This window comes from Lissotriton helveticus, chromosome 2_1, assembly GCF_964261635.1.
Source record: "Lissotriton helveticus chromosome 2_1, aLisHel1.1, whole genome shotgun sequence".
Taxonomy (NCBI): Eukaryota; Metazoa; Chordata; class Amphibia; order Caudata; family Salamandridae; genus Lissotriton; species Lissotriton helveticus.
In genome coordinates, this window is record NC_136059.1 from 1,494,852,922 (window position 1) to 1,494,876,502 (window position 23,581).

A 23,581-nucleotide genomic window follows, 5' to 3' on the forward strand; every position below is an offset into this window, starting at 1 on the left:
TGACAGCCAGTATGTCTTTGGGGGTCACGCATAATTTTGGGTGACTCTGGACAGAGAGAGGTCTCCTTACTTCTCATGGAACCAAGATTCAGCATGGGTACCTTATATTGAGGCTTTTGTCCGCTTTAACGCTACCCAAGAAATAGGCCATAATTAAATGTAGTGCCTTCAGAAAGGTTACTGATGACGAGGGTAGAGGAAATGCTTTTGCAGTTCAGACAGCGAAGGAACGGCCCAAACAAAGATGAAATGCATGTTTGTATCAGGTCCAGCTAGATGGGTCCCTAAAGTTGTCATGTTTGATAATACCCTTGAAAGTGTAAAGGCGATACGAAGTGAAAAAGCACAGTTAAATTAAGAAGGATGTTGGATTGATAGTTCAAGTTCGGGAATTTATATAGCACACTACTCACCCAGAGGGCCTCAAGGCGCTTGGGGGGTGGGGGGTCATTATTTATCGAATAGCCAGGTTTTAAGTTCTTTTCTGAAGGAGATGTGGTTCTGTGTAAGGCGGAGGTGAGTGGGGAGTGAGTTCCAGGTCCTGACCGCCAAGTAGGAGAAGGATCTACCTCCCATGGTGGATCTTTGGATACGCGGAACTGAGGCGAGGGCTTGATTGGAGGATCTTAGTTGGCGGGTTGGTGTGTAGAAACACAGTCGAGTGTTGAGGCATTCGGGTCCTAGTTTGAAAAGGGCTTTGTGTGCGTGGGTGAGGAGACGGAACGTTATTCTCTTATTGACGGGAAGCCAGTGGAGGTCTTTTAGGTGGCCGGTAATGTGATCTTGGCGAGGGATGTCCAAAATGAGTCTCGCTGATGCGTTTTGAATGCGTTGGAGTTTTTTCTGTAATTTGGCTGTGATTCCGGCATATAGTGTGTTTCCATAGTCCAGTCAACTCGTGACCAGTGCATGGGTGACAGTCTTTCTTGTCTGGGGGGGGATCCAACGGAAGATTTTTTTGAGCATACGAAGTATGTCGAAGCAGGAGGATGAGACTGCGTTGACTTGTCTGGTCATCGAGAGTGAGGAGTCCAGGATGAAGCCGAGGTTACGATGTGGTCAGTGGGTATGGGTGCTGTGCCCAGATCCGAAGGCCACCATGAGTCGTCCCAAGCAGAGGGGGAAGATCCTAGGATGAGCACCTCCATTTTGTCGGAGTTAAGTTTTAGGCGGATGTTTTTCATCCATTCGGCAACTTCTTTCATGCCTTCGTGGAGATTGGTTTTGGCGGTGTTAGGGTCTTTGGTGAGGGAAAGGATCAACTGGGTGTCGTCAGCGTAGGACATGATGTTAAGGTTGTGTTGACGTGCGATGGGTGCGAGTGGACTCATGTAGACGTTGAAGAGGGTGGGACTGAGTGATGATCCTTGTGGTACACCGCAGATGACTTCGGTGGTCTCTGATTTGAATGGGGGAAGTCGGTCTCTCTGAGTTCTCCCAGCGAGGAACGAGATGATCCAGTCCAAAGCTTTTCCTTGTATGCCGATGTTGTTGAGGCGTTGAATAAGGGTGCTGTGACAGACTGTGTCGAAAGCGGCGGAGAGGTCGAGTAGAATGAGGGCCACTGTTTCTCCGTTGTCCAGTAGTGTTCGGATGTCGTCTGTCGCTGCAATGAGGGCGGTTTCAGTGCTGTGTTTGGCTCGAAATCCGGACTGAGAGGGATCGAGGGAGTTGTTGGATTCAAGGAAGGTGGCGAGCTGGCTATTGACGGCTTTCTCAATGACTTTGGCAGGGAATGGGAGGAGGGATATGGGGCGGTAGTTCTTAAGTTCAGTGGGATCAGCTGTGTGTTTCTTTAGGAGGGCGCTGAGTTCGGGGTGTTTCCAGCTTTCTGGGAAGGTAGCAGAGTTGAAGGAGCAGTTGATGACATCACGGAGATGGGGTGCGATGATGGAGTCTGCTTTGTTGAAGATGTGGTGGGGACATGGGTCGGTGGGCGAGCCAGAATGGATGGAGTTCATTAGGCGGATGGTGTCTTCAGTGGTCATTGGGTTCCAGGCGCTGAGGTTGTTAGCGGGCGGTGTAGGTTCGGAGGGGGGTGGGGAGGGTTGTTCGTTGTAAATGTTCTCGAAGCTGTTATGTATGTCGGCAATTTTGTTGTAGAAGAAGGAGGATAACGAATCGCAGAGGTCTTGGGAGGGAGAAATGTCGTTTGAGGCTGCGGTGGGGTTGGTGAATTCTTTGACGATGTTGAAGAGTTCTTTGCTGTTATGGGCGTTGTTGACGAGTCGATCCTTGAATGCAGATTTCTTGGTGGATCGAATCAGTTGGTGGTGTTTGCGGGTGGCTGCTTTGAAGGTGGTCATGTTGTCGGTGGTTGGGTTTTTTCTCCATGTTTTCTCTAGAGTACGGCATAGCTTCTTGGATTTCTTAAGGTCATCGTTGAACCAGGGGGCCTTTTTGTTACCTGATTTGATCTGGTGGTTTTTCAAAGGTGCTAATTCGTCAGCGCTGTGAGTGATCCATTGTTTGAGTTTGGTGGCAGCTTGGTTTGGGTCCGATGAGAGGGTGGGAGGGTTTTGGTTGAGTGATGTGAGGAGTTGGTCGGTGGTGATTTTGTTCCAGTTTCTTCGAGGAATAGGTTGTGGGGGGCTGTGGGTTGAGGTGGTTTTGTAGCTGAAGTCAACACAGCTGTGGTCCGTCCAATGGAGAGCTGTGGTGCGATCGAAGGAAATGTGTTTGCTGGAGGTGAAGATTGGGTCGAGCGTATGTCCGGCTACATGGGTGGGGGAGTCAACAAGTTGTTTGAGTCCGAGATTGGCAAGGTTGTCCAAAAGGGTGGTGGTATTGCTGTTGTTTATGTTTTCCAGGTGGAAGTTGAGGTCTCCTAGTAGAATGTAGTTCTCGGAGGCGAGGGCATGTGGGCTGATTAAGTCAGTGATGTCTTCGCTGAATTGTTTGCTGGTTCCTGGTGGTCTGTATATGAGGGTGCCTCTAAGTGTGGTCCTAGGGTCGGTGTGGATCTGGAAGTGAAGGTGTTCGGCGGTAGCGAGGTTATCGTCGGAGCTGGACGTGATTCTGATGGTGTTCTTGTGGACGATGGCGATGCCTCCTCCTGTTTGGTTGGTGCGGTCTTTTCGGATGATCTTGTAAGCGTCCGGGATGGCTATGGCAATGTCGGGCACTGATGAGGCATTCATCCATGTTTCTGTGAGGAAGGCGACGTCCGGCGCTGTAGTGTCGAGTAGGTTCCAAAGTTCAATGGAGTGTCTGTGGACCGAGCGGGTGTTCAGCAGGATACACTTCAGGTGGTTCGAGTCGGAGCTGTGTTTGGAGGGAGTGGAATTGGTGTGGTTCTTGATGCAGGCGAACTTGCAGGAGTGGCAGGCGAAGGGACCGTGGGTATGTCCTGGGGCAGCTTCGTAGCATTGTGGTGTGCGTCCGGGGTTAAGGGCTAAGAGGGTGGCGGCGTCATATGTTAAGCGGGAGGAGTGGGTTTTGCGAGGACCAGGGGGTCGGGCCCTGGGCGCGGTCCAGGCGCGGACGGGCGTAGACCGGCTTACCTTTGGCGCACCTTCGGCGCGCATTGGGCGCAATCGCTGCGCGTGAACGCTGCGCGGATATGCATCTGTCATATGAGGACAGTGGAGGGGGGAGGGGTGAGGGAGCAGCAGCTGGGAGGCGGGTGCGTGGTGGAGAGGGCGGGCTCCGAGGTACAACAACAACAGAAATGGCGTCGGAAGCGAGACCGGAAGTCGGTTGGGGAATGTAAGTAAATAGCGCTGTGGGCAGGGAGGCGCTAGCGAAATGGAGCACACCTTAATTTCTAAACACTTAATTAATAAATAAAATGCGAGCGCTAGTGGAGTACACCTTAATTTCTAAACACTTAATTAATAAATAATATGTGAGCGCTAGTCAGGGCAGCAGCGCTACGATACCCCAGGCAGCAGAGCAGTCAGCAGAGCAGCGCAGCGTTGGTGAGGCAGCAGTGTGGCACAGCGTGGATCACAAGACACCAGGGGCCTTGGGGAGCGACCGCGTCTGACGAAGTCAGGACGGTCACAGCGCTGCAATCGGCGGGGAGAGCCTTACCACTTAGTGGGAGGGAGGAGCAGCTGGGAGGCGGGTGCGTGGTGGAGAGGGCGGGCTACGAGGTACAACAACAACAGAAATGGCGTCGGAAGCGAGACCGGAAGTCGGTTGGGGAATGTAAGTAAATAGCGCTGTGGGCAGGGAGGCGCTAGCGAAATGGAGCACACCTTAATTTCTAAACACTTAATTAATAAATAAAATGCGAGTGCTAGTGGAGCACACCTTAATTTCTAAACACTTAATTAATAAATAATATGCGAGCGCTAGTGGAGCACACCTTAATTTCTAAACACTTAATTAATAAATAATATGCGAGCGCTAGTCAGGGAAGCAGAGATGGATGTTGCGGAATGCATATGTTCTTCCTGTGGTTGCTGTGGCACATGGTCCAGCTCATATTAGTGCAAAAGGCATTTGTAAGTTGTAAACCCCTGTATGGCAGAATGACAATAGCTTTAAGACAGCTCCGCATTTGGTGAAATATTGCATGGTTTGCATAATGTGTAATCCTCGTAAGGGTACCCCTGCACCACCCACTTTCCCTTGTGAAGTCCTTCAAACAGACTATATTGAATTAGAGAGATTCAATATTCTTAAATAGATTTTAGTGGTTGTATGTGCAATTAGTGAATGGGTTGAGGCTTACCCCACTACAGATAATACATTCATTACAACTACAAATATATTCCTGAAGGAGTTCTTTCCTCGTTTTGGCTTACCCCGAGTTATCTGGAGTGACAAATGCGAAAGTGATTTATTTAATTTGTGAGGGTATCCATGTAAAACAAAAATTCCATTCTGCCAATCATCCACAGTGTAACATAGAACAACGTCTCTAAGGCATTTATCTTGCTCCCTCATTATCCAGATGGAGGCGTCCTGACTTATCCTGACAACAGCATGTTTGTGCACCTCAGCTCAATCATCAGATTCACTATGGCTGGTCCACTCCACCGGTTTCGTTCCTTACTGTCTCCTTGGCCAATCAAGGCCCTTTCTAGCGCTTTCCCACCACCCATAGACATCCTTGCTAATTTCTCTAGCGTATCAAACACCTTTTTTGAATCACCGGCAGGGACAGCATGTCCGGCACCCTGCCACCTTTCGCTCCGAGCCTAGACACGCGGTATTCCTTCACTTAACGCCTTATATGCTGCGCTCTAACTGTCATTTGGTCTCCTCTTTTGGCTCTTCTTAAATCTTTCTGTAAACTTTTCCTTTCTCTTGGTCCACCATTGAGTGTCCTTAGTCTCATCAACAGCACTGTCATGTAAATAATTGTAAGCTGGTCCTGAAGATGACCTAACATCCCTACAGGCCAAATAACCTTTGACTCGCACAGCATAATTTACGGCGCCAATCTTTCAAGGACACCCATCTAAACCTTCTGTATATAATTACATTAATTGCTTGGGTATTTCTATGCTTAAATTATGTACACTATTTGTTTTGTTTCTTGCGCCCCTCATTGTCGCTGTACATAGTTTCTCACGTGTCACTTGCGCCGTTCACTATTTCACAAGCACTTCTACACAGTATCACACAGATTACATGCTATTGAATGTAACAGTGTTTTTTCATGTTTTTTCATGTCTTTCTAAATATAGGAAGTAATATATAAAACAATACTGTCTTGTCATTCTGAATCATTTGTCTCCCTGTTCACCCCTTGTGCTCTGAGCAACTAATTGTGCTCCAGATAAAATTGACCTGTAACTTACACCCTTAGAGACATTGTTCTATGTTACTCATGTTGGCCCTGGTCTCTATAGGGTTTACGGGCTACCTCCTGTAGTCTGATACTGCCAGTCATCCAAAGTCAGCTGGTTTGGTTGAGAAGTACAATTGTACTCTCAAACTGAAATTGAGAAAATTCACGGACCACAGGGTTAAAGAGGCCAGATGCTTTACCAGTAGCACTCTTGAACAATGAGAATGGCAGCACATTCCAGGACAGGATTGGCTCCTTACAAGGTCATGTTTGGGCTCCCGGCAAACCTCTGGGATGTCCCGTGTCCCCGTAGGATCACTGATATTGAGTACTGCTTGTTGCTTGATTACCTAGGCCAATTAACAGAAAATGTGCGTTCTATTCACCAACCGGTGCAAGAGTCACTGCCTTCTACACCTGAGGGACTCTGCCACGAAATCCAACCTGGTGACTTTGACCTATTGCGCAATATCCAGAAGAAGAAACGTTTGGAGCCACGCTGGAAGGGGCCTGAGCAGTTTCTGTTGGTGACACGTACTGCTGTGAAGGTTGCTGGCAATAAGAACTGGGTCCATGCAACCCTCTATCGGAGGGTTCCATTGCCTCTGCCCTATGACCGGTGGGTCAAGGACAGGATTGGGGATGCAGAGTGTTAGCAGGTGCCTTGATTTATCCCCTTCAGCAATGCCCAGCTAATGTGGACACAAATGGATAAAGAGAATGAGGATGTACTGAATGAGACTGTTCCCCCAGAAATACGAGCTATCTAAGAGCCTTTGTTTACTGATCACGCAGTGCCTGGAGCTACCAGGGAAATTTAGTCCAAGGAGAAAAGATATTAGGGATGGTCTGCAGAAAATAGGTTGTACTTAGGTATAGTACCAGCAGAATTAGCTGAAATTAGTGGAGGGTTTTGGCTTCTTTTATTCTAGTTGTTTAAACGGTTAGTTAGGGAAGACCAAAGTATACCAAGGAGGTATACCATCTTGATTGATGTGGGATCCTTTAAAGAGCTTAGGACAGTGCGAGCTCCACCGGCGGTGCCTCAAGAGTGCCAACTTATTGATGGACAGTAGGAGCCTGTGCCAGTGAGGCTCTGATGGACACTGGGAACTTGCATATTTTCTCTGTATTTTGACCCCCCTTTTTCCATCCGTTATGCATCCCTTTGGTAGACCAGTTGCTGAGCAAGAGCAGCCAGTGATTCTTGTTGCCCAGCCTAATATGGTGTGGACTCACAAGCAGAAAAGAATATGTGTTGTTCTTGTGGTTTTGTTGCCCATAATATTGTGACGGGTGTCATGGGTTTTGGAAAATGATCAGGATGTACCTTTACGTAATAAGGGTAAGGTTATTCCTCCGACAAGAAAGAAAAAGAACAGCCCTGAATAATGTGTTTCTAGACACAAACAAGAGATTCTTTGGAGAAGGGACCGCTTGTTACCCCCACTGAATATGTCACTAGTTTATGGACTACCTATCCGTTATTACATGTACATTATACATATACTCGTCAACCACAATTTACAGAAGTGAGGGAGTTTTGGGGTTTGGCCACTTGGGATGGATTATCCAGGTTGTGATAACAACACATGTAGCGACACCTTCTATATGGAAGAACAGAATGTCACACTAGTGGGTTGGCATTACAAGGAATTGAATGTCGCTTGGGAGGCTGGTTATTATCCTGTCTGTTGCCCTATTGTGAATAGTACGGACACTCCTTTGTATATCAATTGTTCTGGAATAGCGTTGTACAAAAACATGATCCCCTTAGTGAATGACAAAGATCCAAGTACTTTGGGAATGAACACCAGATATGCCGCAGTAAATTATGAAGGGCCGATTTATGCATACCCGTGGTTTATTTTTTGTCTAACGGTACCTATTCTAATGTGCATAATGGTACAGACTATGTAGCTCTTGGGATGGGGTTGCCCTTAGGTGTTCTCTGTAAATATGCTAAGCCTAATGCCCGCTGGGTTAAAAGGAGTCTGACCAAAGAATTAGTGACCGGTATAGAGGTCAAATATTATTATAATGTGATCACTTTTGGATACATCCTTTCTTCTATTTTCCTGTTATTATTGTTTATGGTTTCCTGTTTTTCTGGTTTCCTGTTTTCATTGTGCTGTTAGAAAATGTTTTAGCTCATACTAAAAGGAGGGACTGGTAACCAGACAAAATATTGAATTCAAAATATAAAATTACCAAAATATCGAAGTCAAAATATAGAATGGACAAAATATCAAATGGACAGAATAAAGTGGTGAAAAATATTGAAGGTAAGTAATTTAATATCGATTTTCATAATATAGAAAGTCAAAATATCGAAGTATATAATATAGGTATTAAAATATATCGAATGTTTAATAATATCAAATTTTTTCAAGTGTTTTGTATGTTAGTATATGTGTGAAAAGTGTATATTATTTTTGTAATTTATTTTAAGTAATGAATTTTATGTTATTTAATGATTGCGTTATTTAATTCTGTAGCGGGTTGTGGGTTTATAGGGGAATAGGGTGGGAAGTAATTCAATTGTAATTAATTAAATATTTTTATTTATTTATTGGTATTCATTTTGAAATAATTGATAATTAATTTTCGATTGGTAATTAATTTTTATTAATTGATTAATTGATAATTATGTTTAGTTTATTGATTTATTTTCTGTAGGGGGTTGTGGGTTTATAGAGGAATAGGGTGGGGAGTAGTTTAATTGTAATTAATTGAAAATTTTTATTTATTTATTGGTATTCATTTTTAATTAATTGTTACTTAATTTTTAATTGGTAATTCATTTTTATTAATTGATTAATTGATAATTATGTTAATTTTATTAATGTATTCCTGGCACAGGTTGTGTGTTTATAGGGGAATAGGGTGGGAAGTAATTCAATTGTAATTATTTACATCTTAAAAATTATTTTTGGGTATTGATAAATAATTTACCGTTAATTATTAATTAATTGATATTAATTTGTATTACTAATTAGTTTTTGTTATTGAAAATTAATTAGTTGGTAATAATTATGAATAGGTAATACATTGTAATAACTAATATTTATTTGTATTTATAATTGATTATTTATTACAGAATATTACATTGGCAAATCATTTTAATTAATAATGTATTGGTATTGATATTTAATTTATGTTTATTAATATATTAAATCATTACTTTCCCTACTGTTGAACTCACTAGAGTGGGTATAGTAATTTTTACCCCTACGCTATCCAACGCTTTCTCTACTGTTGCACTTAATCAATCAATCAATCATGACATTTGTATAGCGCGCTACTCACCCGGAGGGTCTCAAGGCGCTGGGGGAGAGGGGTCCGCTTCTGCTCGAAAAGCCAGGTCTTGAGTAGCTTACTGAAGGTTAGGTGGTCCTGGGTTCGCCGAAGGTGGATGGGGAGGGAGATCCATGCCTTGGCTGCCAGGTGTGAGAAGGATCTTCCTCCGGCGGTGGGCCTGCGGATGCGTGGAAAGGCGGCGAGGGCGAGGCTGGTCGACCGTAGCTGGCGGGTGGGCGTGTAGAAGGTCAGGCGGTTGTTGAGGTACTTGGGGCCTTGGTCATGGAGAGCCTTGTGTGCGTGGGTGAGGAGTCTGAACGTGATCCTCTTGCTGACGGGGAGCCAGTGCAGGCCGGAGATGTGGCTGTGACGGGGGATTTCCAGGATGAGTCGTGCGGAGGTGTTCTGGATGCGTTGGAGTCTTTTCTGAAGTTTGGCTGTGGTTCCGGCGTAGAGTGTGTTTCTGTAGTCCAGTCAGCTGGTGATGAGTGCCTGGGTGACCGTCTTCCTGGTTTTGGTGGGAATCCATCGGTAGATCTTTCGGAGCATGCGCAGGGTGTTGAAGCACGATGATGAGATGGCGTTGACTTGTCTGGTCATTGAGAGGGAGGAGTCCAGGATGAAGCCCAGGTTGCGTGCCTGGTCTGTTGGCTTGGCAGTGGTGCCCAGGGCAGGGGGCCACCAGGAGTCATCCCAGGCGGAGGGTGATGACCCCAGGATGAGGACTTCCGTCTTGTCTGAGTTCAGTTTCAGGCAGCTGTTCTTCATCCACTCAATGACTTCTTTCATCCCTTCATGTAGGCTGGTTCTGGCGGTGGCTGGGTCGTTGGTGAGGGAGAGGATCAGCTGGGTGTCGTCGACTTAGGAGATGATGTTGAGGTTGTGTTGGCGTGCGATGGCTGCGAGGGGGCTCATGTAGACGTTGAAGAGGCTGGGGCTGAGTGATGATCCCTGTGGTACGCCGCAGATGACTTCTGTGGCCTCGGATCTGAACGGGGGGAGGCGGACTCTCTGGGTTCTTCCGGCGAGGAACGAGATGATCCACTCCAGTGCCTTCTCTTGGATTCCGACGTTGCTGAGGCGTTGCACTAGGGTGCGGTGGCAGACAGTGTCGAACGCTGCGGAGAGGTCCAGGAGGATGAGGGCCGCTGTTTGCCCATTGTCGAGCAGGGATCTGATGTCGTCGGTGGCTGCGATGAGGGCGGTCTCGGTGCTGTGGTTGGCTCAGAAGCAGGACTGAGAGAGGTCGAGGGATCCGTTTGTCTCGAGGAAGACGGCAAGCTGTCTGTTGATGGTCTCCTCGATGACTTTGGCAGGAAAAGGGAGGAGCGAGATATGGTGGAAGTTCTTGAGGTCGATGGGGTCCGCTGTTGGTTTCTTCAGGAGAGCGCTGAGTTCGGCGGGCTTCCAGCTTTCTGGGTAGGTGGCGGTGTTGAAGGAGGCGTTGATGATGTCCTGGAGATGGGGTGCGATGATGGAGTCGGCCTTGTTGAATACGTGGTGGGGGCAGGGGTCGGTAGGGGATCCGGAGTGGATGGTGTTCATCGTGCGGGTGGTGTCTTCGGTGCTGACCGGGGTCCAGGTGCAGAGGGTGGTGGTGGGGGGCGTTGGTTCGGTGGTTGGGTGCGTGGTTGGTGCGCCGAAGCTGTTGTGTATTTCGGCGATCTTGCGGTGGAAGAACGAGGCGAGTGAGTCGCAGAGGTTTTGCGAGGGAGTGATGTCGTTTTTTCCGGCGCAGGGGTTGGAGAGCTCTTTGACGATGCTGAAGAGTTCCTTGCTGTTGTGGGCATTGTTGTCCAGTCGTTCTTTGAATGCTGTCTTCTTGGTGGTGTGGATCAGCTGGTGGTGTTTGCGGGTGGCGTGCTTCAGGGCAGTCATGTTGTCTCTGGTCTGTTCATTGCGCCAGGCTTTCTCGAGGGTGCGGCAGTTCGTGTTATGTTATGTTATGTTAAACTTGGTTTTATATAGCGCTCAGCTACTCCCAGGAGTGTCCCGGTGCTTCAAAACCCAATGCAGAAAACAGGAACAAACAAAAACAGGCAAGTAGCCTATTGAACAAACAGCCAGTGCTTTAAATCTTTCCTAAAAGTTAACAAAGTAGTATTTGTTCTTAAGAGAACTGGCAAGGCATTCCACAGTAGGGGTGCCATACATCGGAAGGAACGACTACCTATGCGTGCATGTTTGATGACCGGGCCAAGTGCAGCAAAGCTGACCGCAGCGCTCTGGAAGGTTGGTAAAAAGCCAACCGCTTCCTGATGTAATTGGCACCAAAACCATGGAGCGCTTTGAAAGTAAGTGTAAGTGCCTTGAAAACAATCCGTTTACGGATTGGGAGCCAGTGAAGGGTTTTTAGTCAATCGGTGGCACTAGCTCTCCGATGGGAGGCCTAGAATGGCACGTGCAGCCGAGTTTTGAGCAACTAGCAAACGTGCAATAAGGTACTCCGGTAGACAGAGATAAAGCATGTTGGAGTAGTCTAAACGGGAACCTATCAAGGCCTGCACAGTAGTTTTCCTATGGTCCAGGGAAAGCAAAGGAAGACATTTTCTAAGCATCTTGAGGAGGCCAAAGCACTTCCCCACAAGACAAAGAATCTGAGGCTTCAAATGTGAGGCCGTTATCAATCTGCACCCCAAGATTCTTCTTGGAGTTCTTAAGTTCGTCGGTGAACCAAGAGGCTTTCTTGCTGCCGTGTCCGTTGGGAGGGGGTCTTCAGTGGTGCAAGGTCATCAGCGCAGTTGGTGATCCACTGTGTGAGTGTTGGCTGCTACGATGGGGTCCGTGTGCTGGCTGGAGGGTTCTGGCTGAGGGAGGTGGAGAGCTGGTCGGCGGTGATCTTGTTCCAGTCCCTGCAAGGAACCTGTTGCGGGTGGTGGTGGGTCGTGGTTCTTCTGAAGCTGAAGTGGACGCAGCTGTGGTCAGTCCAATGAAGTCCGGTGGAATGACTGAAGGAGATGTACTTGCTGGAGGAGAAGACTGGGTCGAGCAAGTGGGGCCGGCGTAGTGGGTGGGGGTGTTCACCAGTTGCTTGAGTCTGAGGTTAGCGAGGTTGTCCAGTAGGGTGGTGGTGTTGTTGTCCTTGTTGTTCTCCAGATGGAAGTTGAGGTCCCCTGGGAGGATGTAGTCAGCGGAGGGGAGGGCGTGCGGAATGATGAAGTCTGTGATGTCTACGCTGAATTGTGTGCATGGTCCCGGGGGACTGTAGATGAGGGTGCCTCTGAGTGTGGTCTTGGGGTCAGTGTGTATCTGGAAGTGGAGGTGTTCGGCGGCAGTGAAGGTGTCGTCGGAGCTGGTCGTGATGCGGAGGGTGTTCTTGTGTACGATGTTGATGCCTCCTCCCGTCTGGTTGACGCGGTCCCTTCTGGTGATCTTGTATCCGTCCGGGATGGCTATGGCGATGTCGGGCGCTGAGGCGGCTTTCATCCAGGTTTCCGTGAGGAAGGCGACGTCTGGTGATGTTGTGTCATATAGGTTCCAGAGTTTGATGGTGTGTCTGTGGACGGAGCGGGTGTTGAGCAGGATGCACTTGAGGTGGTTGCTGCTGGTGCTTGGCTTGGCGGGTGCTGTGCAGGTCCGGCGGCAGGTGAATTTGCAGGCTTGCCAGGTGAAGGGTCCGTGGGTGCGTTTCGGGGTGGCGTGGTAGCAGGCAAGGTTCTGGCCGGAATTGAGTGTGTGGAGGGTTGCAGCGTCGTACGTTCGTCGGGTGCGCTGGCATCGACGAGGACCGGGGGTTCTGGCGCTGGGCGCTGTCCAGGCACGGACGGGCGCAGACGGGCTTGCCTTTGGCGCGCCTTCGGCGCACAATCGGCGCGCCTGCTGCACGAGCGCGCGGACTCTGCCATAAATGGAGAGTGGGGGGGCGGGAGGAGGAAGGAGCAGCTGGTAGGTGAGAGCGGGGTGGCGAATGGGAGAGGGTAGAGGGAAACAGAAGGAGAGGGGGCGGGCCGTGGGGGAGCAGCAGCAGGGAGCGGGGTGGAACAGCGGGGCAAGGGGCCAGAAGCCCTAGTGCAGAGGACAGAATCAGGGGCAGAGCACAAATACGAAGATCACAATCAGGGGCACAGCAGCAGGGCAAAAACACACCGGGGGAAAAGGCAACTATGAAACTACGAAAACAAATAGTCAGGGGGCTAAACAGAGGACACAATCAGGGCAGCAGTACAAAAACACACAGCGGGAAAAAGGGGGCAAATGTGAGCAGGCAGCGGCAGCAGGGAGACAGGGTGACTTTCAGGAGGAGCCACGCGGCGGGTTTCAGCGACCGGCACTGACGAGGTCAGGCTAGGTCACAGCTCCCCGTCGCACGGCCCCTGCCTTAAGTGTCCAGTGGGAGGGAGGAGCAGCTGGGAGGTGGGAGCGGGGTGGAGAATGGGAGAGGGTAGAGGGAAACAGAAGGAGCGGGGGCGGGGCCGCGGGGGAGCAGCGGCAGGGAGTGGGGTGGAACAGCGGGACAAGGGGCCAGAAGCGCTAGAGCAGAGGACAGAATCAGGGGCAGAGCACAAATACGAAGATCACAATCAGGGGCACAGTAGCAGGGCAAAAACACAGCGGGGGAAAAGGCAACTATGAAACTACGAAAATAAATAGCCAGGGGGCTAAACAGAGGACACAATCAGGGCAGCAGTACAAAAACACACAGCGGGAAAAAGGCGGCAAATGCGAGCAGGCGGCAGCAGCAGGGGTACCGGGTGACTTTCAGGAGGAGCCACGCGGCGGGTTTGAGCGACCGGCACTGACGAGTGGAGTGGGAATAGTAATTTTTACCCCTACACTATCCAACGCTTTCCCTACTGTTGCACTCTCTAGAGTGGGAATAGTAATTTTTACCCCTACGCTATCCAAAGCTTTCCCTACTGTTGCACTCTCCGGAGTGGGAATAGTAATGTTTACCCTCCCGCTATCCAACGCTTTCCCTACTGTTGCACTCACTGGAGTGCGAATAGTAAGTTTTACCCTCCCGCTATCCAATGCTTTCCCTACTGTTACACTCTCTGGAGTGGGAATAGTAATTTTTACCCTCCCGCTATCCAACGCTTTCCCTACTGTTACCCTCCCTAGAGTGGGAATAGTAAATTTTACCCTCACACTATCCAACGCTTTCCCTACTGTTGCACTCACTGGAGTGGTAATAGTAAATGTTACCCCCCCGTTATCCTACGGTAAAAATATTGTAGATTTATGTTAATGTATATATATATATATATGTGTATTAAAAAATAAAATTTTATTTTTTTTAATACCTTAATTTAATTATTTAATACTTTTAAGGTAATATAAGTATTTTTATGGTATGTTTTAGTTAATCATATTTATTATTTGATTCATTTTAGAATACATTTTAAAAAATTCGATATTTTGACTAACTATATTTTTTAAAACTATATTTTTGATTCAATATTTTTGTATTTACTTGTTTGTTGATAGGAATTCGATATTTTTGCATTCTTTATTTTTTCTTAGATATTTTGGTAATTCCATATTTGTGTATTCGATATTATGTTAGGGATCCGGAGGGTCTGTTAAACTAGATAAATTTGAGCATTGCCCTACGTAAGTTAGCAATTGCTGTGCCATTTTCTTTGCAGCCACTATTTTAGGCTTTTCAAAACTAAGTCAGTTTAATTCTGACAAATGTTCCATTGTAAGTTTCGTTTTATGCAATATAGGCTTGTTCCCGTAATGAGTACACTGTTCCTATAAGCGTATACCTTTCTTACTAGATACCCACTTGTCTGGTGGCTGGCCTATATAGGACAACTTTGGACTTTGTAACTGTGTAAGATATGAGTGCTGAAACAATTTTTTCTGTATTCACTGCTTGGCTGTACATGCCTGGAAAATTCCATTGTGGGCATGTTTCAGCCCAATAGCAAAATGTACATAATGTATCTTTATGCTTGTCAATTTCAGTCCTTTCTGTAGCACTCTTAGTGACTGGGTAGACTGGGCTCTGCTTCAAGCATATATGAATAAATAGTTATTGGTTTGTATTCTCTACAGTTAGATCAACTCTTTATTTGGTATAGAAGTCTGAGAGGTGTCGTTAGTGACCCGGATGACCCTAAATGGGTCACTTCCTTCACAACTCAAATTTAGAAACGTCACTGCCACATACACGTTTGCCTCATTCGTTTCAGCCAGCAACAGCATAAATGACTAATTGCAGTGTAGCACTGTCTCATGCCCAGCTGTCTGCAGATCAGGAGTAACCACTTTTCTCTTGGACAGTCATAGCCGAGGCTGAAAGAGAAATAATATATACATATATACGTGTCTCACCCTCCTGTCGGCAGACTGGGCACCCAGTGCTCTGGTCAAGGGTACCCATCTACTAGTGGGAAAAGGCCTTTATGGGAAAGGAAGTCTAGAAAGTATTCAAACCTATTGTGGTACTTAAGATCCATATAATCGAGGGAGTGGGTTCCTGAATTCTTGTGCCTATCTTCGGAACCCCAGACATTTGCCCAATTTCAGTTCCTTAACACAAGTCTTAGCTAGGGGATTCATGTGGAACTCATTTCAGCAAAAGCCATCCATTTCCAGTTTAGTTAGTAATGTCTTGAGGTTAGTTATTCAGTTGGTCTTTTTTCCTTTGTCCATAGTAGCTATTTCTTTAAAGGCACAGTAGTAGTTGTCTGAGGTCGAAGTGGACCTCAATTTTTCCCAAAGAGGTTGAATGGCCTGATTTAGATCTTGGCGGGACTACCATCAGTGTACTGCTGCAGAGGCGGCCACAAGTACTCCGTCAAGATGATGGTGGTCCACCAGCCATGTTAAGATGTTGTGGCTATAGCCAGGTTCCCGTGGCTACAGCAGTCTTCTCTGCTGGCTGACAGTACTCCGCCGCCGTCAGGCTTGTTACAATGTGCTGGCGGTATCCTGGCAGCAGAGTCCTGATGGAGTGAGGTCCTGCTGGTCTGGAGACAGGTAAGTACTATGTGTCATTATCTTAAAACACATATATATGTTGTGAAGGTGTCATAATGTATATGTAGGTAATGTGTACTGTCCTTTTTGTTTACCTATAGCATTGCACATTAACAACATACACACACTATTAAATGTACATCCACAGTCACTACAAGCATAACACCCACCCACCACCTTCATCAAAATATTTTGTCACTACAGGTGTGTTTATTTTACCACAATAAGTGGTAAGATGTACACGTATGTATATCACACAAAATAAATACCATTTAAGAGCACAGTAAAGATACACAAGGTGAAAGCAAATGTTACCATACTATTCATGGTGAGACAAGTGACACAGAAGCCTGGCTTCGATTCTGGCAACAAAGGGGTTGATGAGTGTCTTAGTCAAGTAGCAGCAGCACAGAAAGGACCTGGACAATGGCATTTATTTCAAGACTTGATCGGAAGTGGGACCCTGAAACAGGTCAGCTCAACGGAGTACTTCGGTCCGCCATTGCGGTAGGAGTACAGTAGTCCCACCAAGATCTAAATCAGAGCCTTGCCTTACTTGAGAATGATTTTACACCAGTGTCCCACAGCAGTGGGACAATATGGATACTCGGGTAAATCCAATAGTGACAGTAGAAAGTTGTTGTCAACAGTTGGCAAAGATAACCCCATGTTGCCCCACGGTTTGCTCCATTTTGTATGCGAAGGAGCACAGGGAGATTTTGATCTCAAACCCATTCTCCTTTCCTTGTGGGGTGCCTCAGGGGTCCTCTCTTAGCCCCTCGCTTTTTAATATCAATGTTACCCCTCTGGCCTATCTTATCTGAAGTTTTGGCTTCGAAGTATGTTCCCACGCCGATAACACTTAACTTGTGGGGTCAGTTTCATCTGATGTTGAAGAGGAGGCAAACCATTTTTAGAGTTGCATGTCTCACATTGCAAATTGGATGCAAAGTAAGTGAAACTATAAACATCAATGCTGAGTGCAGCCAGTTTTGAGAACAGTGCCAATGTGAGATTCTTCCAGGTCCCCAGTAGTTACCCACTGTTAGGTGCCCCTGTGTATAGATCCAGTAGCGGCTGTATGAGGATGTTGTCTTGGCAAGAAACAACTGAACTGGGAGACCATTGAGACCCATGGCTTTCCGTCCTGCCAGCTGAGCGTTAGCATCTATAAACTCAGTTGCTGTGAGCGGATCCTCTAGAGATCGCTGTTGAAAAGCACTCGGACAACAAGGTTTGGTGGTGGTGGCATGATTGAAGTTCTGCCACTGAGCGGATTTGTGGCTCTGCATTGAGTTCTGCCTAGTAGATGGCAGAGTGAGTATTGCCTGGCTCGTCCTTAATCAAGGTTGTGAATTTGATTCTATGTGTGTTGTAACCAATGTTGAAGTCTTATTGTTTTGTTCATAACGGCGACTCAGACACCTGGCAGAGTTTCCTGCCTCATCCTTTCAGAGCACCTGAGGGCGAGCGTGGCTGCGTCAATGTATGCTGTGTCTTCTCAGGATAGGCACACTATGCTCCCGCACTGTCTGATCCTGGGCCACAATCTTGTGTGTTCTAGTCCGATATGGTGGATCAGCTGAGAAATCACCTCCCTACTCATTACCACACAGTAGGCGCTTCCTAGGATGAAGTGGAGTCTACAGATGCAATATTGTCTCAAAAGAATTGTGTCATATTGTTGCTCAGAGTGTCCTTAAAGGGCTTTTGGGTCAGCCACCAAGAGCTGAGCAGCCAGGGTATCTAGGAGTAGGGACGGCCGCAATGAACATGCATTGCTAAAAGAGTGTGAAAAAACAAACTCCAGGCATGAAGCTTGATATTGGATGCTTCCAGAGATCTTGTCTGAGAATATGTCAGTAAAGATTAAGAGTCTGTAATTGTCTGGAGCATGATAATAGTAGAGGTCTGATCATCTTAATCCACAACCAATGGAGCCATCCATGGAGTCAGCGATAGCCACAAGTGAATTATTGATGGCCCATGGAGCATCTTTACCCATCTTTTGCTGGTACAAAACTGAGGTTAATCTGTTCCGTCCACCTGGCATTATGGCTATGAGCAAAAGGATGCAGGGCCTCGGCCTAGGGACCACCAAGAGGACTACATATGATTCCATTCTTGGTCCAAGGATTCCTGGTGTCCCAGCTAGTCAGTTGTTGGTTTAAAGTAGATCTCCCCTGGTCAGTTGTGTCCTATGTTGATGGTGTACGTAGGGGGAGAGGGGCAACTGTAGACTGAGCCAGGAGAAGGGTGCATGGGGCCTCTATTGACTTACACATCCAAAGACTTCTACAGGGACCTTGTTTTGGACCCCTAACAGGCATCCTGAAAAAGCAGGATAGGCACACTATGCTCCCGCACTGTCTGATCCTGGGCCACAATCTTGTGTGTTCTAGTCCGATATGGTGGACCAGCTGTGAAATAACCTCCCTACTCATTACCACACAGTAGGCGCTTCCTAGGATGCAGTGGAGTCTACAGATGCAATATTGTCTCAAAAGAATTGTGTCATATTGTTGCTCAGAGTGTCCTTAAAGGGCTTTGGGTCAGCCACCAAGAGCTGAGCAGCCAGGGTATCTAGGAGTACGGACGGCCGCAATGAACATGCATCGCTAAAGGAGTGTAATCAGACAAACTCCAGGCATGAAACTTGATATTGGATGCTTCCAAAGATCTTGTCTGAGAATATGCCAGTAAGGATTAAGAGTCTGTGATGGTCTGGAGCATGACAATAGTAGAGGTCTGATCATCTTAATCCACAACCAATTGAGCCATCCATGGAGTCAGCGATAGCCACAAGTAAATTATTGAGGACCCATCTTTTGCTGGTACAAAACTGAGGTTAATCTGTTCCGTCCACTTGGCATCATGGCTATGAGCAAAGGGATGCAGCGCCCTGGCCGAGGGACCACCAAGAGGACTACATATGATTCCATTCTTGGTTCAAGGATTCCTGGTGCCCAGCTAGTCAGTTGCTGGTTTAAAGTAGATCTCCCCTGGTCAGTAGTGTCCTATGGTGATGGATGTACGTAGGGGGAGAGGGACAACTGTAGACTGAGCCCGAAGAAGGGGGCACGGGGCCTCTATTGACTTACACATCCAAAGACTTCTTGTTTTGGTCCCCAAACAGGCATCCTGAAAAAGCAAGTCAACCCATGTCAATGAAGCCCAGGTCCAAAAAGGCAACAGGAAAAGAGACGTTCAAGCTCCCTGGGCCTGGGGCTCACTAACTGTCTCCTGGGCCTGCTCCACAATCGAGGGCCACCCGGCCTGCTGGCCGCCATGATAGAGGACTCTCAAGTGGGAGCACAAGCAGTTTGGGGGAGCCGGCCAAGTATAATCATTTAATACTGGTCAGTATATCAACCAGTGAAATTACCAGAAGGTGGCAAAGGATTACCCGGATTAACGATTGGAGACTGAGCTGGCAGCACTGGAAACTAAAGATGCCTACAAGCTCAGCTTTCCCTACAGCGCGCTAGTTGTTTTCCCCCTAACCATGAATGGAATGTAAAGCCCGCACTAACTAACGAATGCCACTTCACTCACCTGATGAAATTCCTGAAAAGGCAGCCGTATTCTAAGCTCTCCATCGCGTAAGTTTAGTTTGGGTGGAAGCATCTTGGTTGTGTCATTTAATTCCTTTTGTAACTTCCTTGTGAGGAGACGGTTAATTTTCCTGGGTAGAGTCTTGCTTTTGAGAGCACCTCACTGAGATTTATTGTCTCTTGTCCTGACCCTTGGCATGGTGCTCCTTGAATTACCTCAGAAGGTCATAGAGCAATGATTGTAGAAAAGATGCAGAAGATTGTGTCTCAAAATAGAGCTTAATCCTGACACTGCGGATTTGTGTTAAATAAAAAATCTTGCTGAGGATAAAACTGGAAAGAAAGGAAAGCAATAATACTTACCTGCAATTTATTTTCTGTTGAGCTACATTAAAGAATAGAAAATTAAAAGAAAAAGAAAAAAACATAAGCATTCAAGTTGTTGAGTTAAAAACGAAAACAATTACCTGTTTGAAGCTCCATCCTCAGTCTCTCCACGGCCTGTCTCTTAACTTCTTCAAGAAAATCAGCTGGAAGAAAAAAGTAACTAAGATTTAATGGCATTATTATCTTTTTTTGCAAATGTAAATAACTTATAAATGACTTATACAAGGCATGATAAAAGCTAGCATTAGATGCTCCACAGTTTCAACTCATATTGGGACTCCCCTGGTTGACAGAACACAATCCCACTAAACATTTGAGTGCAAGGACAAATGAAATGAATTCTGATTATTGGCTGGAAAATTGTTTTGCAAAAATTGAATTACAGCAAGACTCACATGCAGCAACCCAGTTTTGTGAAAGTGGCGTTTCAATGTGTGTGATACAAACATATGAGATCACTGATGAGTATAGAGATTATACAAATGTGTTTTATCAAATAGAAGCGGAAGAAACTTCCCGAAATTAGGTCATACAACTGCAAAATTCTGTTTGAACCCAGCCCAAATTTAGCCTGTATTTGAATCAATTCACTGACAGAAAAGGAAAACCAACATCTAAAAGAATATCTTTAAAAAATGCTTATACAACAGAATTATCAGGCTATCTCAGACTCCAGTTTTATCACCACTTTTCTTCGTTCCAAAGAAAGGGGGTGACCTAAGGCTCTGCACAGATTATAGAGCATTCAATCAAATCATAATCTGAAATCGCAATCTGTTGCCTCTCAATTCTGTGCTTTTACATCAAGTAAATGGGGCACTAATTTACACCAATTTGGATCTCAGTGGTGCCTATCACCTTATTAGACTACAAGTAGGGGACAAATGGAAAATGGCATCCAGGACAAAATATGACTTGTTAGAGTTCCAAGTAATGCCATATGGCCTATGTAATGCCCCTGCTATTTTTCTGCTTTTTAATAAAGATGTCTTAAGTGGGTTTATAGAAAAATGTGAAATTGTCTATATAGATGATAATTTAATTTACTCAACTACTGAGTAAGAACAAGGGACACAAGTAAGAGAGGTACTTCAAAGACTGAGAGAGATCAAGTTATATGTAAAGCTGGAGAAATGCACTTCCAACATGACTACAATAGACTTTCTAGGAGTTGTACTCTTCCCTGCAAGTATTACCATGGATAAGCAAAAGGTGAAGGCTGTCACAGTTTGGAAATCGGGGAAAAAACAAAGGTGATGATGGACGGAGCGTTGTCAATACGAACACTCACCCCCAGTTAACTGATCTGGGTTTAATCCATCACCGTTCTTTAGCTCACTCTGCCACCCCAGTTCAGACATGGCCATATGCAAATCAGTCTGACCCTGTGCCTCATGGGAACAGTCCAGCCCGAACTGCCAAGCCATGTCTTCCCTGGACCGGAATCAAGCTTCCCAGGACCGGTTTCTGGCATTACAGCCGTCTTCAGCCTGGCTTCCTTGACTCTAGTGGGAAAGTGAGCAAGGGACTCACGTCTGAGCATACCCTGCCAACTTAGGGCGAACAAAGAAAAACCAAAGGTGATGATGGACGGAGCGTTGACAATACAAACACTCACCCCCAGTTAACTGATCTGGGTTTAATCCATCACCGTTCTTTAGCTCACTCCGCCACCCCTGTTCAGACATGGCCATATGCAAATCAGTCTGACCCTGTGCCTCATGGGAACAGTCCAGCCCGAACTGCAAAGCCTGGAAAGTTTGGAAATCACCAACAGTAAAGGAATTCCAGAGTTTCCTATGCTTTGCTATTTCCTATCAGATGTTAATCCATTAATTCTCTCAAAAGAGTATTCCTCCTACACTGTTATTGAAGAAAGGAGTGTCTTTCAAATGGTCAGAAGAAGCAGAAGAAGCCTTTAGCTTCATGAAGAAAATGTTCACCTCTGCCCCAGTTCAACTTCATGCTGATACCTCTGAACTGTACCATCTACAGACAGATGCATCAGAATTGGTCATTGGAGGGGTCCTGTCTCAAAGGCACAAGCTAACAGGACAACTGCACCCTGTGGCTGATCTCTTCAGAAAATAAAATCCAGCAGAAGTGAATTATGCAATGCCCAAAAAAGTAACGGCTAGCTATTAAGGATGCCTTCAAAGAATGGAAGCACTATTTACAGGGAGAAATTTACACTGTGACAGTATTCACTGACCATAGGCACTTGATGTCTTTAAGATCAGCTGGAACTTTATCACCCTGACAACTCAGATGGTCATTTTAATTTGCTGGTTATGATTTTTGAGGTACTGGGTTTTTCGGAACCCCGTGGTGTCAGGGTACACCCTAAGACCTCGAGTACTTTCCTGATTCAGACACAGAAACTCAGAGTCTTCTAGGTGAAGTCAAAGATCGAATTTATTGGCTGCAACCAAGTAACAGGCGTCCTAGAAGTACAACGTATGTATATTCTCAGGAGACTGCTCAATCTTACAAAGCCAGTCTTCTCTTTTTATTCAAAATATTATGCTTCAGGCAAACATTCTTAGATTTGCAGTAGACTATTCACATATTTTCAATACAAATAAAAAGCAGAGTCATGATGACAAACCCATATTTCAGTTCGTCCAGCCCACAACAAATTAGCCGGCAAGGCCCAACATTTTCATCAGATATCGGTGGACCCCCAATAAAAACGGGCACCTCCTTCTCGTAAAGCAAGACATATGTAAAGAAACAGGGACAGGTGTGAGCAAGATTAGGCAGGGTGTGTGTGCGATGAAAAGGGTTTATGGCATGTTGTGCCTTGATGCTATCTCGTTCGGCCACTGGGAGAGGAACTGACCGAACTGGTTTGGCCTTGGGCAGTGGAGTCAGCTTGCCCAGGTCGCAGAGAAGTCAGGAAAGGTGTACGTGTCCTTCAGAATCGTGTTTGGCCTATGTGAGGGCAACTCACAAAATGGCTGTCGTACACAAGATGAAAGCCGAGGGTTCAGGACGCAAATTACGATTTCGAGGTGAATCGTCACTCGAATATGACGAAAATGCTTGTACATAGTGTACTAGCCATTCTTGGTCTTTTGATACCAAAATCGTCATACTACGACAAAGTTTATCACACGAGTCCAGAATTTTCAGAACCACAAACCCTCCTTTTGCCCTTACATAGGCAATTAACCTATCCTCATGCTAATCTGAGTCCAGGTATATATTCCTAAAGTCATTGAGATGTTGCTGTAACATCATCCTAGTACTTAGCTCGTCTCTTGATACAGGTTTCCTTACACATGATATAGCACAGAGGCCACATATTGCAGGAGCACACTGCACGCACAGAGAGAACAGGAAAAGAATGGCTAACACCATCCCAATGACCATCATAATTTTCCATCCCCAGGCGGATATCAATTCCCAGAACCATCCCATCAACGACCAAGCTCCTTTATCCACATGAATAGATTTGGAAATCTTATGCAGTTTGGAAATGGCCTGGTACACTGTTGGAGCGTTATCTGGAATGAAAACACAGCAACTCGATTGGATCAATTTACATACCCCACCTCGGTCTGCAAGAATGCGTCTAACGCGACCCTGTTCTGAAGGGTCATAAGACGATCCGACTGGAGCTCAGCAGTCAAGTTACTAAGGGCACCGGCAGTTTCAACTA